We start from the raw sequence: 14034 nt of genomic DNA, 5'->3' as shown, positions 1-14034 counted from the left end.
GATGAAATGGCGTCAAAGCCCGAATTATTGTTACAGTTAACGATACAAGTAATGCGTTGTTCTTCATCCGTGTCCGTTCTTTCCACTAGATAATATTGTTGGCATTTTCTGCATATCTGAAAAGGATGGGGCACTTAATTTTCATGAAAAAGAGGAAAACAAATAAAATGTTGTGTTCATAGGCTTAAGGTTTCTTCGACTATATTTTTAAAACAAGTTGATAAGCTTTAAATTCCAAATTTAAAGTGACGTCATCATCCTGCATTCCACGACAGTTAGTTCAGTGTTACGAAGAGGGTCGTTGGTCATTTGTCCGTCAAACTCTGCTGTGGAACGCTCTCGCCATTACTGAATCTAAATATTAATGCGGATGAAAGTGTTTCTGTGTGAGTTTATTTGTGCGTTTTCAGCTGAAAAGTGACCAACATTGTCTGATTTGGTAAGTGTTACCTTATATGAATTATAGCGTGTGAACTGAAATAATTAGCTCACATTTTGTGTTGGTGTAATTTTCACTATGAATAAGCCAACCAGACTGATGTATGTAATAGCCTGCAGCTCTCATTAGATGAAATTATTAGCGGTTATTTTACTTGTATGGAAGAACACAGTCTCTTCTGGGCATTTGTGTATTAGGCTAAGTTGATTAGCTGACTGAATGAATCGTACTGTATATATGAAATAGACTTAAACGTACAATGGCAAACTTTATGTATTGGGTGATTATGGCTAGCCTGTACCATTTGTTTGCAGTTCAACACCAGTGACACAATTGAAGCCTATTGGTTCTTAAGTGATACCATAAAGTTTAGGATATCCTTGGCTAAGAATAAACTTTGGTTTTGTTGCTGATGATCCTATAATCGGAAAATTTTGTATATTTCAATCATTTCTGAGGCATTTCTAAAGAAGGCTATGGCAGAACCTTTGCAAACTTACCCCTTACCCAGACCATGGTCATGTGCTGAATAAATTTTTTTCTACATGTGAAAACTTATTGAACATAGTAAGTAACATATACCATTAGATATTGACAAATGCATTCTCTCACACCTAACCTAACCTAGAACCTTAAAAGCCATAGAATAAAATACAGGGATGCATCATAACCTAACCTTCCCCAAGCTAATTTATGTATTGAGAGGTGCACAAGTATTGAAAACGTGATTATTTATGAATTAAGAGTAACTACTGTGAGATATAGACAAATGTATGGGATTATTACAAATCTTAAAAATACCCCTGTCAAACAAGTCTTTAACTTCGTGATATTACCTTCCCACATATCTGACGGTAACGGGCTAATTGGTGACCACTATGGAGAAACTGTGGTCTTATAGTCATTGTTGGCTAGGGAAACCAGGTGATTCTCATCTTGCGGCCTGCTGTGCTGTAGAGCAAGAGCCCATGCCAGCACATGGCTGGTTAAATCTAAGTAGATTCTCATTTGAACTTTGAGGATAACAAAAAAAGAGGAAGGAATGATGTATAGCACCCTAGGACAAGAGAGTTGAAGCAGAGGTACCCCCAGAAATTCACCCTTCCCCCCTCCTTGGTCAGATGGGAACCCACACCTTAGTCTGTTAGGTAAGCATGCATTCATGCACAAATAACTTACAGTTCCCTTAGTCATCTTCGGGGCATCGTGGTTAAGGTTAGTGGGTTGGTATTTGAAGCCTACCCCATTTCGAAAGCAGTACCATAGATTAAGTAAGGATGCACCCTGTATTTAATATTCATCCCGTTTACCGTTTTCCAACCCCAAGAAAAGTTCCCTATGGTGATCCGCCCGCCCGCCCCCCTCCCCCACCTTTTTTTGACAATTCTGCTCTTCAGCATGAAGAGGATATTGCACAAATAAGAACCTAATTAAATGGTAAGTCCAAGAGTCTTAGTAATACGATTGTACTTTGTCATTTTTACTCTGCCACAAAATATCTGACTTCACTTCAGTGGTGAAAGTCATGCACAATCCTCAGTTTTATAGCATTTGCATCAGACTTGCTGACATTTACTGAATAACTAGGATTGTTCCTTGTTATTTTAAAATATTAATTTGTTTGCACTGAGAAAAGACATTGCAGGTTACAATCCTAACGAATGTTCGACAAAGCATATGTGAACAACATTGTGTCCGTTGCTCTTAATTGTGCCCAAGAACATGAGTCTTCTTAGGCTAGTGATGAAGATTGTGGAGTTATGTCGTGCTCATAATTCAATTATGGAGTGTTTTGGAGTTCAGAGTTCAACTGTGGAGTTTTGGCAGCCTGTAACTCAGTTGTGTAGTTTTGAGAAACCATTACTTTTAGTTGTGGATTTGAACTTATTCTTTATTGTGGTCCAAGTAGCAGATATTTAAAATAGGTAAAGTACTGAGTTTTCAAAGAGCTTATTGTTCAGTTGCTGACTTTTGGTGGCATAGTTAACTGGGGAGCTTTGGTGGCTTAAGGTTTTAAGGTTTTTTTAGAGGCTTACTACATTTGTAGGTTATTGGAAAATATAAATTTATATGTAATGAGGAAAGTTATTGCAGTGTAATATCACGTTGATTGCTCGACAACTCAAATGTGAATATGTGCATTTCCCAGAATTCTGACCAGCCAAAGGAAATGAGTCTTAATAGGCTATTGATGAAGATTATTCAGGAATTTTGTTGAGCATATAATTTAATTGTTAAAAGTTGGGAAGCTCATGTTGATTTGTGGAAGTTTGGTAGCTTACAACTCAATTGCACAGTTTTGAGAAACCTTTACTTTTAATTGTGGAGTTGAACTTACTATTCTTTGTTGTAGTCTTAGTGGCTGATGTTTAAAATACTGAGTATTGAAAGAGCTTATCATTCATTTGTGGAATTTTCGGGGACATGGGAAACCACCAAAGCTTTGGTTGCTTATGGTTCAAGGGTTTTTTGGAGGCTTATGAATCTCAGAGAATTTTTGAATAGCTTACTACTCGGTTGTGCAGTTTTGGCAGACCCACAGAACAAATATGTGACTTTGGTCAGTTTACCATCGAATGCTGTGATTTTATTTTCAAAAGTTAATAGTTCAACATCAGTATTCTGAGCAGAATGCAGCTCAATTTCTGGGTACTGGAGAACTTACAGCTCAGTTATGGCATTATGAAGAGCACTGATATCAAATGTGGACCTGAGAGGCATATTGCTCAGTTGTTTGTTTTGGAAGAGCTTGCAGTTCAGTTGTGGCCTTTGGGGAACTTATAGCTTACTTGTTGGCTTTTAGGAACTTCTTCCAGTTGTGGAGGTTTAGGAGGCTTACAGTTAAGTGGTGGAGTTTTGGGAGCTTGCAATGAAATTAACTCATTGGTGGGATATTGGATAACCTGCAGCTCAGTTATGGGGCTTTGAGGAGTTTGTTGCTTAATTGAGTTTTTTTTTTTTATTTCACAATGTAGGATAATTTTGAAGTTTTGAAGAGCTTAGAATCCAATTATGGGGCGTTGGGAAGCCTGCCACTTAATTGTGGGGCTTTGAGAAGCATGCAATAAAATGTAAGGCTTCAGGGATTGTTTGGCTCAACTGTAGGGTATTAGAAAGTTTATGGCTCAATTGTGGGACTTGAGGAGTTAATGGCTTGGTTATGTTAAAGGGATGCTGCAGCTCAACTGTGGGGTTTTGGGAGAATTTATGGCTGAACTGGAGACCTTTTTTTTTTTAATAATTATGGCTCAGTTGTAAGCTTTTAGGTGACATATAGGACAATTGTGTGTTTTGGGAACTTTTGTCTCTAGTGTGAGTTATGCACTGTACAGGAACTTGCATATCTGTTGTCAACTGTAGGGTTTGCGTAACTTGACACTCAGTGAGGAACTTACAACTCAGTGGAGTTTTGTAGAGATTAGAACTAGTGAGAAATATTGGGAAACTTACTCGTCTTTAATTTACAGCTCAGTGTTCAAGTTACGTGGAGCTTATGGCTTGACTGGTGAGGTTTGGCAAGTGAACTCATTTGTGGAGGTATGGAACTTTTGAGCTCAGTTGTTGAGATTGGCTAGCTTGTGGCAGAATTTTTATGTTACTGGACTTTAGGAAGCCTGTGGCTCAATTGAGTTTGTTTTTATTTCAATGTAGGTCAATTGTGAAATTTTTAATAACTTTCGACCATATTATAGGGTGTTAGGAACCCTGTCCCTTAATTATGGGGCTTGGAGAAACATGCAATAAAATGTAACGCTTTAGGGATTCTGTGGTTCAACCATGGGTTTATGGCTCAGCTATGGGAATTGAGGAGTTAATGGCTCAGGTATGTTAAAGGAAGACTGCAGCTCAACTGCTGGGTTTTCAAGAATTTATGGATCAACTGTAGACTTTTTTTTTTTTTGTGACCTTATGGCTCTATTGTAAGCTTTTAGGTAACATATAGGACAATTGTGGGTTTTGGGAACTTTTATCTCTAGTGTGAGCTATGGAAAGCTAATGGCATGTTAGGGTGTTTAGGGGAACTTGCAGCTCTGTTGTGAGGCTAAGAGCTTCATTGTCAGTGGTGGGGTTTATGGAAATTATGCATAATGGGGGATTTCCAACTCAGTGGAGTTTAGTAGAGCTTACAAGTAGAGAGAAGTACTTGGAAACATACTCTTCAGTAATTTACAGCTCAGCAGTGAAGTAGCTTATGGCTTGAATGGTAAGTTTGGCAAGTGAACTCACTTGTGGAGGTATGGACGCTTACAACTCAGTTGTTGATATTGGTTAGGTTGAGGCAGAATTATGATGTTTTAATGGACTTGGGTCTAGATTTTGCATTGCTTAGCTGAACTTGAGCACTACACATGACCATTGCTGAGATGCTGAGATTGTGTATGAATCTGTTTTTGACGCCAGATTTACAGTACGTATCGTTATGCAAAATCACAAAGTTCAAATATATATATATATATATATATATATATATATATATATATATATATATATATATATATATATATATATATATATATATATATATATATATATATATATATATACATATACATACATATTATACATATTTTTTTGTGTGTGTGGGGAAACCTGCGTGATTTTTATTTAAAGTCATTTTATAATCCCTGATTACATTCCTCACTTCTCACTGATCTGATCTGCCTTGTAGCTGAAAAACAATTTGACCTACTGTATTATGATGTCAGATGTACAGTACTTGGAATTACTCGTAAGACACATGAGTAGTTGCCAAATTTGTAAATGTATTCCATATTATGACACAAGGTGTTCATTTTGTTTTCTATTTCAGGCACTCTTAATTGAGCTTGAGAAGAGGTGACCTGAATTCCACAGCTGCAATGTTTTAAAAATGAACATCCAGCTGAGTCATCTTTTTACATGTACAGCTTGGCAATGAAAATTCTCCATTACGTATGTTTTAATTTTTAAAAAAATCCAATATTTAGGTTGCCAAGCATCTGGCGTATATTAAACCTCAATAATCAAAACATGACAGAATAAAGTAACACAGTTCCTCAAGGTATAGTTTTGAAAGACAGTTTTAGTAGACTTTTATGCACCCACTGGACAAACTATACCAAATGAATAAAAGCAAGCATTGTATTTATGACTATGTGCTACTATACTTCAGTCATTTTATTCACATGTCTACTTGACTATGTAAATGGAAAACTTTGATATCTAAGAAATTAGGTGGACCAAATTTTTCAGTGCTGAACATTGCTTGTTTTTAGTATTTTAATACTGAGTTTCCTAAGGGCACTGCAATGCTCTGCATATCAGTAACTGAGAACTGCAATAGTTTTTAACTTAAGCACTCACATGATAATTTCTGAGGTAGTTTATGAATCGATTTTGTTATGCCAGATGTACGTATGGTTTATGCAAAGGCACAAAGTTCATATATTTCCATATTTGACGGAAAACTGTGTGGTTTGTGATTTAAAGTAATTTTATAACACCTGACTATATTCCTCTCTCTCCTCTCTGATCTGCTCTGCCTTGTAGCTGAAAAACAATTTGACCTATTGTTTTATGCCGTCAGATGTAGAGTACTTGTAATTACTCGTAGGATACATGAGTAGTTGCAAGCATTGTAAAGTATCAATTGTTACGACATAAGGTTTTTACTTTATTTGTTTTCTGCTTCAGACACACTTAATTGAGCTTGAGAAGAGCTGACCTGAACTCCACAGCGGCTGTGTTTTGAAAATGAACATCCACCTGAGTGACCTTTTACATGTACAACCTGGCAATGAAAATTCTCCATTAGGTATGTTTTAATTTTAAAAAAATCCAATACTTAGGTTGCCAAGCATCTGGCGTATATTAAACCTCAATGATCAAAACATGACAGAATAAAGTAACAGACAATTCCTCAAGATATAGTCTGGAAAGACAGTTTTAGTAGGCTTTTATGCACCCACTGGACAAAGTATACCAAATGAATAAAAGCAGGCGTTAAATTTATGACTATGTGTTACTATATTTCAGTCATTTTATTCACGTGTAATCTACTTGACTATGTAAATGGAAAACTTTGATATCTAAGAAATTAGGTGGACCAAATTTTCAGTGCTGAAAATTGCTTGTCTTTAGCATTTTAATACTGATGTTCCTAAGGGCACTGCAATGTTCTGCATACCAGTAACTGAGAACTGCAATAGTTTTCTTTTTCATAACTAATTTTGTACTCTAACAGGTAATTGTTTTTTTTTTTCCAGGATGGTTTTCTCCGTTCTCCCTACCAAGGTGATCTTGAAGATAGATGCAAATGTGCAAGCAGTTACCAGTACGCCAAGCCATCACCAAGATCTTTCCAGTCAGTAGTAACAGGGCTGTTGATATAGCGTCCAACGAGATATTACCAGTCCTGGCTCGAAGTTTAAATCTCCTGCTGATGTTTTTCATGTAAGTATTAGCGAAATATTTTCCAGTTACTGTATGAACAACTTCTCTTTCATAAGTGAACTTACTGTAGAAATCGCCAATTAAAAAAGAATTAGTGATAATTAAAAATTATTAAAACAGCCTCGGTTCTCGAGAAAGTTGGTTCAATCTGGCATAGACCTGCATAATAAAACTCCATATGGTTTACAGTTGAACATCCCGAACTCTAATATTCAGTAAATGGTTTAATTTTTTTATTAAAAAAGAAATGTAGACTGGTCTCGCGGTCAGTGTTGACCTAGATTTCACTAGAAATAAAAACAAAATATGTATAACCCGTATTCTAAAACAAAGCATTTTAGCTTGTTTTCAGTATATGCTCCACTTAACTCGGGTTTTCATTTTTCAACAATTACAAAATATCTGATTTTTTACTGTTACATTTATATGGGCTAGGTCTGGTCTTCTTGTTCCTTTTGCCCGAAAACGTTTTCAGTTAATTGGGTTACAGAATTTTCGATGTCGGTTGGGTTTCACCTTAGCTACAGTTTTTAAATTCTAGATTTTTAACAAGCTAGTCGTATACTGAGTGCTTGATACATATTGCGGACAATGAATTTTGTGGATGTGCATTAGTAGAAATGGGCTAGCGGCTAGTTTATTTTTTTTTTTTTTTTTTTAGGGTTATGTTTAAATGCAATTCCGTAGGGGGGATTAGTGCTGTCAGTGCACCTTCGGCCTCTAGCTGCAACCCCTTTCATTCCTCGCACTGTGTATCTCCGTCCATATCATCTCCCATCTTACTTTCCACCCTCTCCTAACAATTGTTTCATAGCGCAACTGCGGTGGTTTCCCTACCGTTACACCATTAAAACCTTTTTACACTCAGTTTCCCTTTCAGCACTCGGTCTTTGTCCTAAATTTTACATCCCAACCCATGTCTAAATGCTGTAGCTAATAATGTATTATGTGTAAAGATATAGAAGGATTTTAAAATGCTGAAATCGAAGAATGGAGACATATTCTTATTCCCTTTTTTCTCTCTTTTCCAACATTCGTTATTGTAGATAGTTTGAATTAATGTTCTCCAGCGCTTGGCCTTTGGCCTAAATTCTATATTCTGTTCTGTTCTAAATTAATATTCTTGTAGACTCTTAAACATAAGTAGAAATTTACGCTATTTTGATGAGAACTGCATTCGCTAAAACAATCATTTAAATTATAATAATTCTCGTCCAAACAGTAATATAAATCATAGCAGCAGTACCCCAAACCAAAGTGCTAGAGGTATACTAGTAGTTATAAGATTAACAGGAGTAATCACATAACTGTGGTGGCTATAGAAAGTACCCTACACCGCGTATTAAAGAGAAATTTTATTTAATGAATCCCCCCCCCCAAAAAAGCCTGAAAAGTATTTTGATTTTTAAGAGTTCTGAATTACTGCACACAGCTGAAAATAAAGAACGGCACTTTCAAGTGCCTGGGTTCAGTAATGCACTGATCCCGGCCTTTTTAACATAACGGTTTCTTAAGTATATAATGAAATCCATGAGGAGTTGGTGCACATGTTATTTCGTATTACTCGTTTACATTTCATGTGTTCTAATACAGCACTTTTGTTTCTCATTGACAGCATATTATTCAAAATATTACACTTGATAGTTACAGTAGCTTTGTTTCCCATTGACAGAATATTCAAAATATTACACTTGATAGTTAGTCTCAAAGATCGATCGCACTATTTAGATATTGTGTAGTTTTTAATGTTTTATATTTTTTCTAACATTGCATTTCTTCTTTACAGATTGTAATTCCTAATGGCAGGATTAGAGCTAGTCGGTGATTCCAAACAACAATCAAGCGATGGTTTCTGCCCTCCTATGGAAACGAAGTTACAAAAGTCAACTGGCCTCCGATGGAAAAGTCTCAGACAATTACGGCTCATCAACTCAGTTTTCCAAAGAAGAAACTGAACTACCAAAAATGTCAGTGTTACAAGCTATAGCAGATAAAGTTGCTCTACCTGCACGGAGTGCTTGTTTTACCAAGGTTCCAGATAAGAGATTGACATGGTCAAGTGACCATTAAACTGGTTATCAAAGTGCCCAGGCCAAAACTTAACATTGCCCATGGAAGCAAAGTAGGTCTTGTATGAAAAGCAGCTTATATCATGAACTAGCTTCACCCTGAAATCTGTTCCTCCATTCGTATCTGAATGCATTTAGATTCAAGGCATTTTATGCGACCAGCATTCAGTGTGCCTAGGTATGTATGGTTCTAGCTGGGCCGCAAACTTGAGATTCTGGACAATTGGGCAAATTTGTTTGCTAGACATAGTAATGTAAATAGTTTCACACGAGCACGTTTTGCTGAATCTTCTTGCCGGAAATTTTGGCACCTAGTTATCTACGTTGTCAAAATTGGCTAAAAGACAAAAAAGAGCACGAAAAACATACTCTTGTGACACCTTTTGCAGAGCCTTGGCAGGTGAATGGTTTGCCAGATCGAGCAGAATGTAAGGTTAGCTACCCAATAAAATTCATATATACCTTGCTGTCTTGAAGGGTGGTTATATAACTTGTGTTTTAGTTTAAATGTGCTCAGAGCGTCAGAAAATGGAGGTACGAGTTTCAAGGTGGGAAAGTTTATGGTATGAGCTTAATTCAGACAAGGGTTCCTTTGGTTTTCATGGGAAATATTAAGGTTTGGTCTGAGCCATTTGATAGTTTAATAACTACTTGACCATACCAACAATAATCAGGTTCTTTAGTAAATACTAGCACTCAATGCGGGTAGAGTACTTTTATCTGCTATAGTTTGTCATTGAAGTTTTTGGTAGTTCAGTTTTTTCTTTGGAAAGTTGAGTCTTCTCGAACAAGACGAAATTTTTTTCCTTATGTAATCCATGTAATTCTATTTGAGAGAAAATAAAAAGCCAACAAACTTCCGGACGCTCTTTTATTTAAATTTTTAGAATACCAAAAAGGTGGGGTAGGTTACTATTTAATTTAAACAAAAATTTACTTCAAAATTTTTTTTGACTCAACACTACAACGACTCGGGTAGACGAGCGAGTGTTCTCAGCATATAAGGCAACCAGGCAGGTGTCACCATCCATTTCTGGAAAGTGTGTCTACTCAGTCATGAAATAGATTCAAATCAGATATCTGTGTTCAGAAAAGGGAGGTAACCATCTCAACCTTGTGATTTTGCCTCACAAATAAAGTTAGTCCTGCCAATACTGAAGAACTAGCCCATTTTCTATTAGTGGTATTCAAGAATGAATTTCCTTGAGCATTAAGCAATACCTGGTTACTCGCAAACCATGAGTTGCCAGCAGTAGCAATATTTAGAACCCTTATTTTTCCTTTGATGTCAGGCTACCCACAAACTATATATGCCATTTTTCTCATATAGCGAAGAAAAATATGAATTGTAGTTGTATTTAATACTACTATGGACACCGTACGCTGCATTTTTAATACTGTAAAACAGACTTTGCTGACACCCTATCAAGAAAACGTCGAGGTATGCAAATCATCTCGGACATAGTTTGACTTTTTGTCCAGTTTATGCTCGAACAAATTACGTTTTCTATGTATAATTAACATGCATGGGTTTAATTCTAGGAATTAAACTGATCTTAACTCTAGATAACGGTAGATAAAACTTTTACTCTAGCTTTTTTCATTTATAAGGCTTACTTATAGCTTCGTGAAACATCTACTTTCATGGGGTTATGCTTGTTATTTATCGCCTCCCATTTTCGCAGACCATTTTACAGAAAATGGGATCTACCAAATATTTAAGAGGACACTTTGTTATACTAGCTAGGTTCAATGAATCCGTAATTTTATTGCCATCCATGAATAACTTTGCTAGGCTTTGTGCAACAGATTTTAACAAATAAGAACGTATTATAAAATATTCTACGAGTAACTAAATACAGCAATTTGGAATGCACTTACGTTCTGCACAGGTTACCAAATGGGAGAAAATGGTATCAAATATGATGGGGATGGAGATTTAATCACCCTTACTCTAAACGCAAAAGATCGAAAACACAAAAGGGTCATCCAGAAAAACTATGAAAAGGGTACTTGAATAAACTTTATTTTTTAATGGGATTAACAAGTCATCCAGAAATCTATAGCAGATATGGTACAATTCGTTGTAAGAGGCCCGCCCAGCCCCCTCAAAAGCAGACAAGACAGCGTAAAAACCAAATCCTGCCCCGATTGTCCTTCACGCCATGTAAGTGATTGAGTCGGGTAAAGAGGAAGAGATGCACAGCGAATGTTCTCATTATCTCGGCTTCTCCCACCAGCGAGATAATCAAATCGGACTGAAGTCGCCTTCTACTGCGCACGGACCACTAGCCAGCTCAGATGGGTTGCTAGCGAGATTCTCCAATATGCATTCTATGATATTAAAAGCAGACGAAAGCTTCATGAGCTTTTTACATATTTTCGCGTAATTATGTATATTATTCGGTGAGATCAAATTATCTCTTTAGCTTTATAAAAAGCAAAAATTTTCAGTTAAACGCCGGGTCCCCTCAGTAAAATCGAATTTTGCCAAATCTTTAAAAGAACTTTTACATTCTGATTCGCAATTTTAAGAAACACTATTCAACACGAAACATATGTTACTGACTGTTGCTGCTACTGTTATTCCATTATCAAAAAAAATATGAATCTGGTTAACAGTCGTCATGACGCACATTAGTTGAATATTTTGTTTAGATAGAGAGCTATAATAGCTATTAACTGAAAGAAATCTCTTCTCATTTTGGCTATTATACTTCGACAAAACATTTTAGATGAATTCCCTCTCGGTAATCACGATCAAAATTTATAAAGTATCTTTACACGGTGTTCTCTAATTCGATACTAAATCTGATCAATCGGGTCGCGAGAACGGGTGGGGAAGGAGAGAGAGAGAGAGAGAGAGAGAGAGAGAGAGAGAGAGAGAGAGAGAGAGAGAGAGAGAGAGAGAGAGAGAGAGAGAGAGAGAGAGAGAGAGAGAGAGAGAGAGAGAGAGAGAGAGAGAAAGAGAGGGGAGAGAGAGAGAGAGAGAGAGAGAGAAAGGGAGAGAGAGAGAGAGAGAAGTGGGGAGAGAGAGAGAGAGAGAGAGAGAGAGTGGGGTAGAGGGGAGAGAGAGAGAGAGAGAGGAGGGGAAGAAGTGGGAGTTAGAGGAGTGAGGAAGAGGGGAGTTAGAGGCGGTTAGAAGCGGTGAGAGAGAGAGAGAGAGAGAGAGAGAGAGAGAGAGAGAGAGAGAGAGAGAGAGAGAGGAGGGGGAAGAAGTGGGAGTTAGAGGAGTGAGGAAGAGGGGAGTTAGAGGCGGTGAGAGAGAGAGAGAGAGAGAGAGAGGAGAGAGAGAGAGAGAGAGAGAGAGGAGAGAGAGAGAGAGAGAGAGAGAGAGAGAGAGAGAGAGAGAGAAGAGAGAGAGAGAGAGAGAGAGGAGGAGGGAAAGAGAGTGAGGAAGAGGAGTTAGGCGGTTAGAAGTGGGGAGAGAGAGAGAGAGAGAGAGAGAGAGAGAGAGAGAGAGAGAGAGAGAGAGAGAGAGAGAGGAGAGAAGGAAGGAGGAAGTGAGGAAGGGGAGTTTAGTTAGGGTGAGAGAAGAGGGGAGTTAGAGGAGGAGAGAGAGAGAGAGAGAGAGAGAGAGAGTGGGGAGAGAGAGAGAGAGAGAGAGAGAGAGAGAGAGAGAGAGAGAGAAGGAGGGGGAAGGAGGGGAAGAAGGGGAGTTAGAGTTAGAGTTAGAGAGGAAGAGGGGAGTGAGAGAGAGAGAGAGAGAGAGAGAGAGAGAGAGAGAGAGAGAGAGAGAGAGAGAGAGAATCGTTTCAAAATCCGTCCTTATATTAAGATCAGCAGAGCAGGAAGTGAAAGAACATTTGCCATTAAATAATCACATGAAAAGACTTCCGGTGCGCACATCTTGAATATTCTATCACAGATGACATTAAGCTCACCGTCAAACAAGATTCAACCACTTCATTATGCAAAAATTTTGGAATAAGCTTACCAAAAAATAAAAATAAAATTTACAAGGCAAGTGTTGCTACCGAGAATTTGGGAAGGTTTAGACAACTAAATTTATGTAAATTTATCTGAAAACTACTTTGAAAGTGACTTTTCCGAATGGGATCGTAGATAAACGCTGGTAATTTGGTACTAAACCAAGACAAATTTATCAGTGAGCTCGTATCTCTCGTAATAAATTAAAAATTTAATTTTATATGTGTCTCTCATAACTCTCGCAATGATAAATTAAGAATTTATGTTCAGATCACAGACTCGAAAATTACTGTTCTAATATTGCTTTAATTTCATTACTGCACATAATAGTTGCACATGCTGAGAGTGGCGTGACTTTGGATTTTGGAACAAAAGAGAATTCGGGTTAGATGATAGAAGAATTATATCAAAAATTTTCACCACCCGTTCGAAACTAATTTAAATGACATTGGGTTAAGAAATCACTATTTTAGAACAAGATCGGTGTCAGCAGAAACCGGAAATCAGAATGGAGAAAGTATTAGTTGACGGAGCTTCAAAAAAGGTTGGTTGCCATCTTACATCAAGGTTTACAACCCAATCCTCCTGTTCTTTAATTCTTACCTAATAAATAATGACCCATTATTTACCTAGTGGTAGTATAGCCTGCATGGAACTCGATGTTACTCATTATTTCATCGCGAACTTTTGTTATTCCACGGCAAACGCACTAAAAAAAAAAAACTGCCTTATTATTACAAGACAATGAAAACTATATGAAACATTTTCTGCTGTGTGGTGGTTACTTATATCTTCATCTATTTAATCCAATCCTATAACATTTTAGTAAAATATTTTATTAGTTTTCACTATCTAGGTATTCTTCTTAATGTGATTTAATGGCAGCACGAGGGCTATAGCACCGTTGTCGTGAAGTTAGTTATACTGTACAATGTAGTACTTGGACACTCGGGTAGCTAGAAAATAAATCTTCAGCGCATTAATATTAACCAGCGATCAAATGATAAAGTTACAGGTTTAGTTTAAGTCTGTTTCTGAAATTCAAGCACAGAAACATTGTTTCTATAGCTCCCAGCTGAAAAGATACTCCACTCCATTCTATAACCATATTCTTAACCAGGAAGTGAAAATATACCCAAGTTAAATGGCAAATGGAGGAAACAG

General features: G+C 37.1%; 1 long non-coding RNA gene across 1 annotated transcript; it reads left to right on the top strand.

The window, feature by feature from the left end:
* The first annotated feature begins 280 nt into the window (after positions 1-280).
* Positions 281-9800, top strand: LOC136850719 (uncharacterized). Its single transcript, XR_010856708.1, has 4 exons — positions 281-439; positions 5250-5371; positions 6685-6871; positions 8658-9800. It is a non-coding gene; the product is annotated as an uncharacterized lncRNA (long non-coding RNA).
* The last annotated feature ends 4234 nt before the right edge of the window (positions 9801-14034 follow it).

Source organism: Macrobrachium rosenbergii, chromosome 22 (assembly GCF_040412425.1).
Source record: "Macrobrachium rosenbergii isolate ZJJX-2024 chromosome 22, ASM4041242v1, whole genome shotgun sequence".
Taxonomy (NCBI): Eukaryota; Metazoa; Arthropoda; class Malacostraca; order Decapoda; family Palaemonidae; genus Macrobrachium; species Macrobrachium rosenbergii.
Note: the sequence above shows the minus strand (reverse complement) of the source record. Positions and strands in the feature narration are given on the sequence as shown.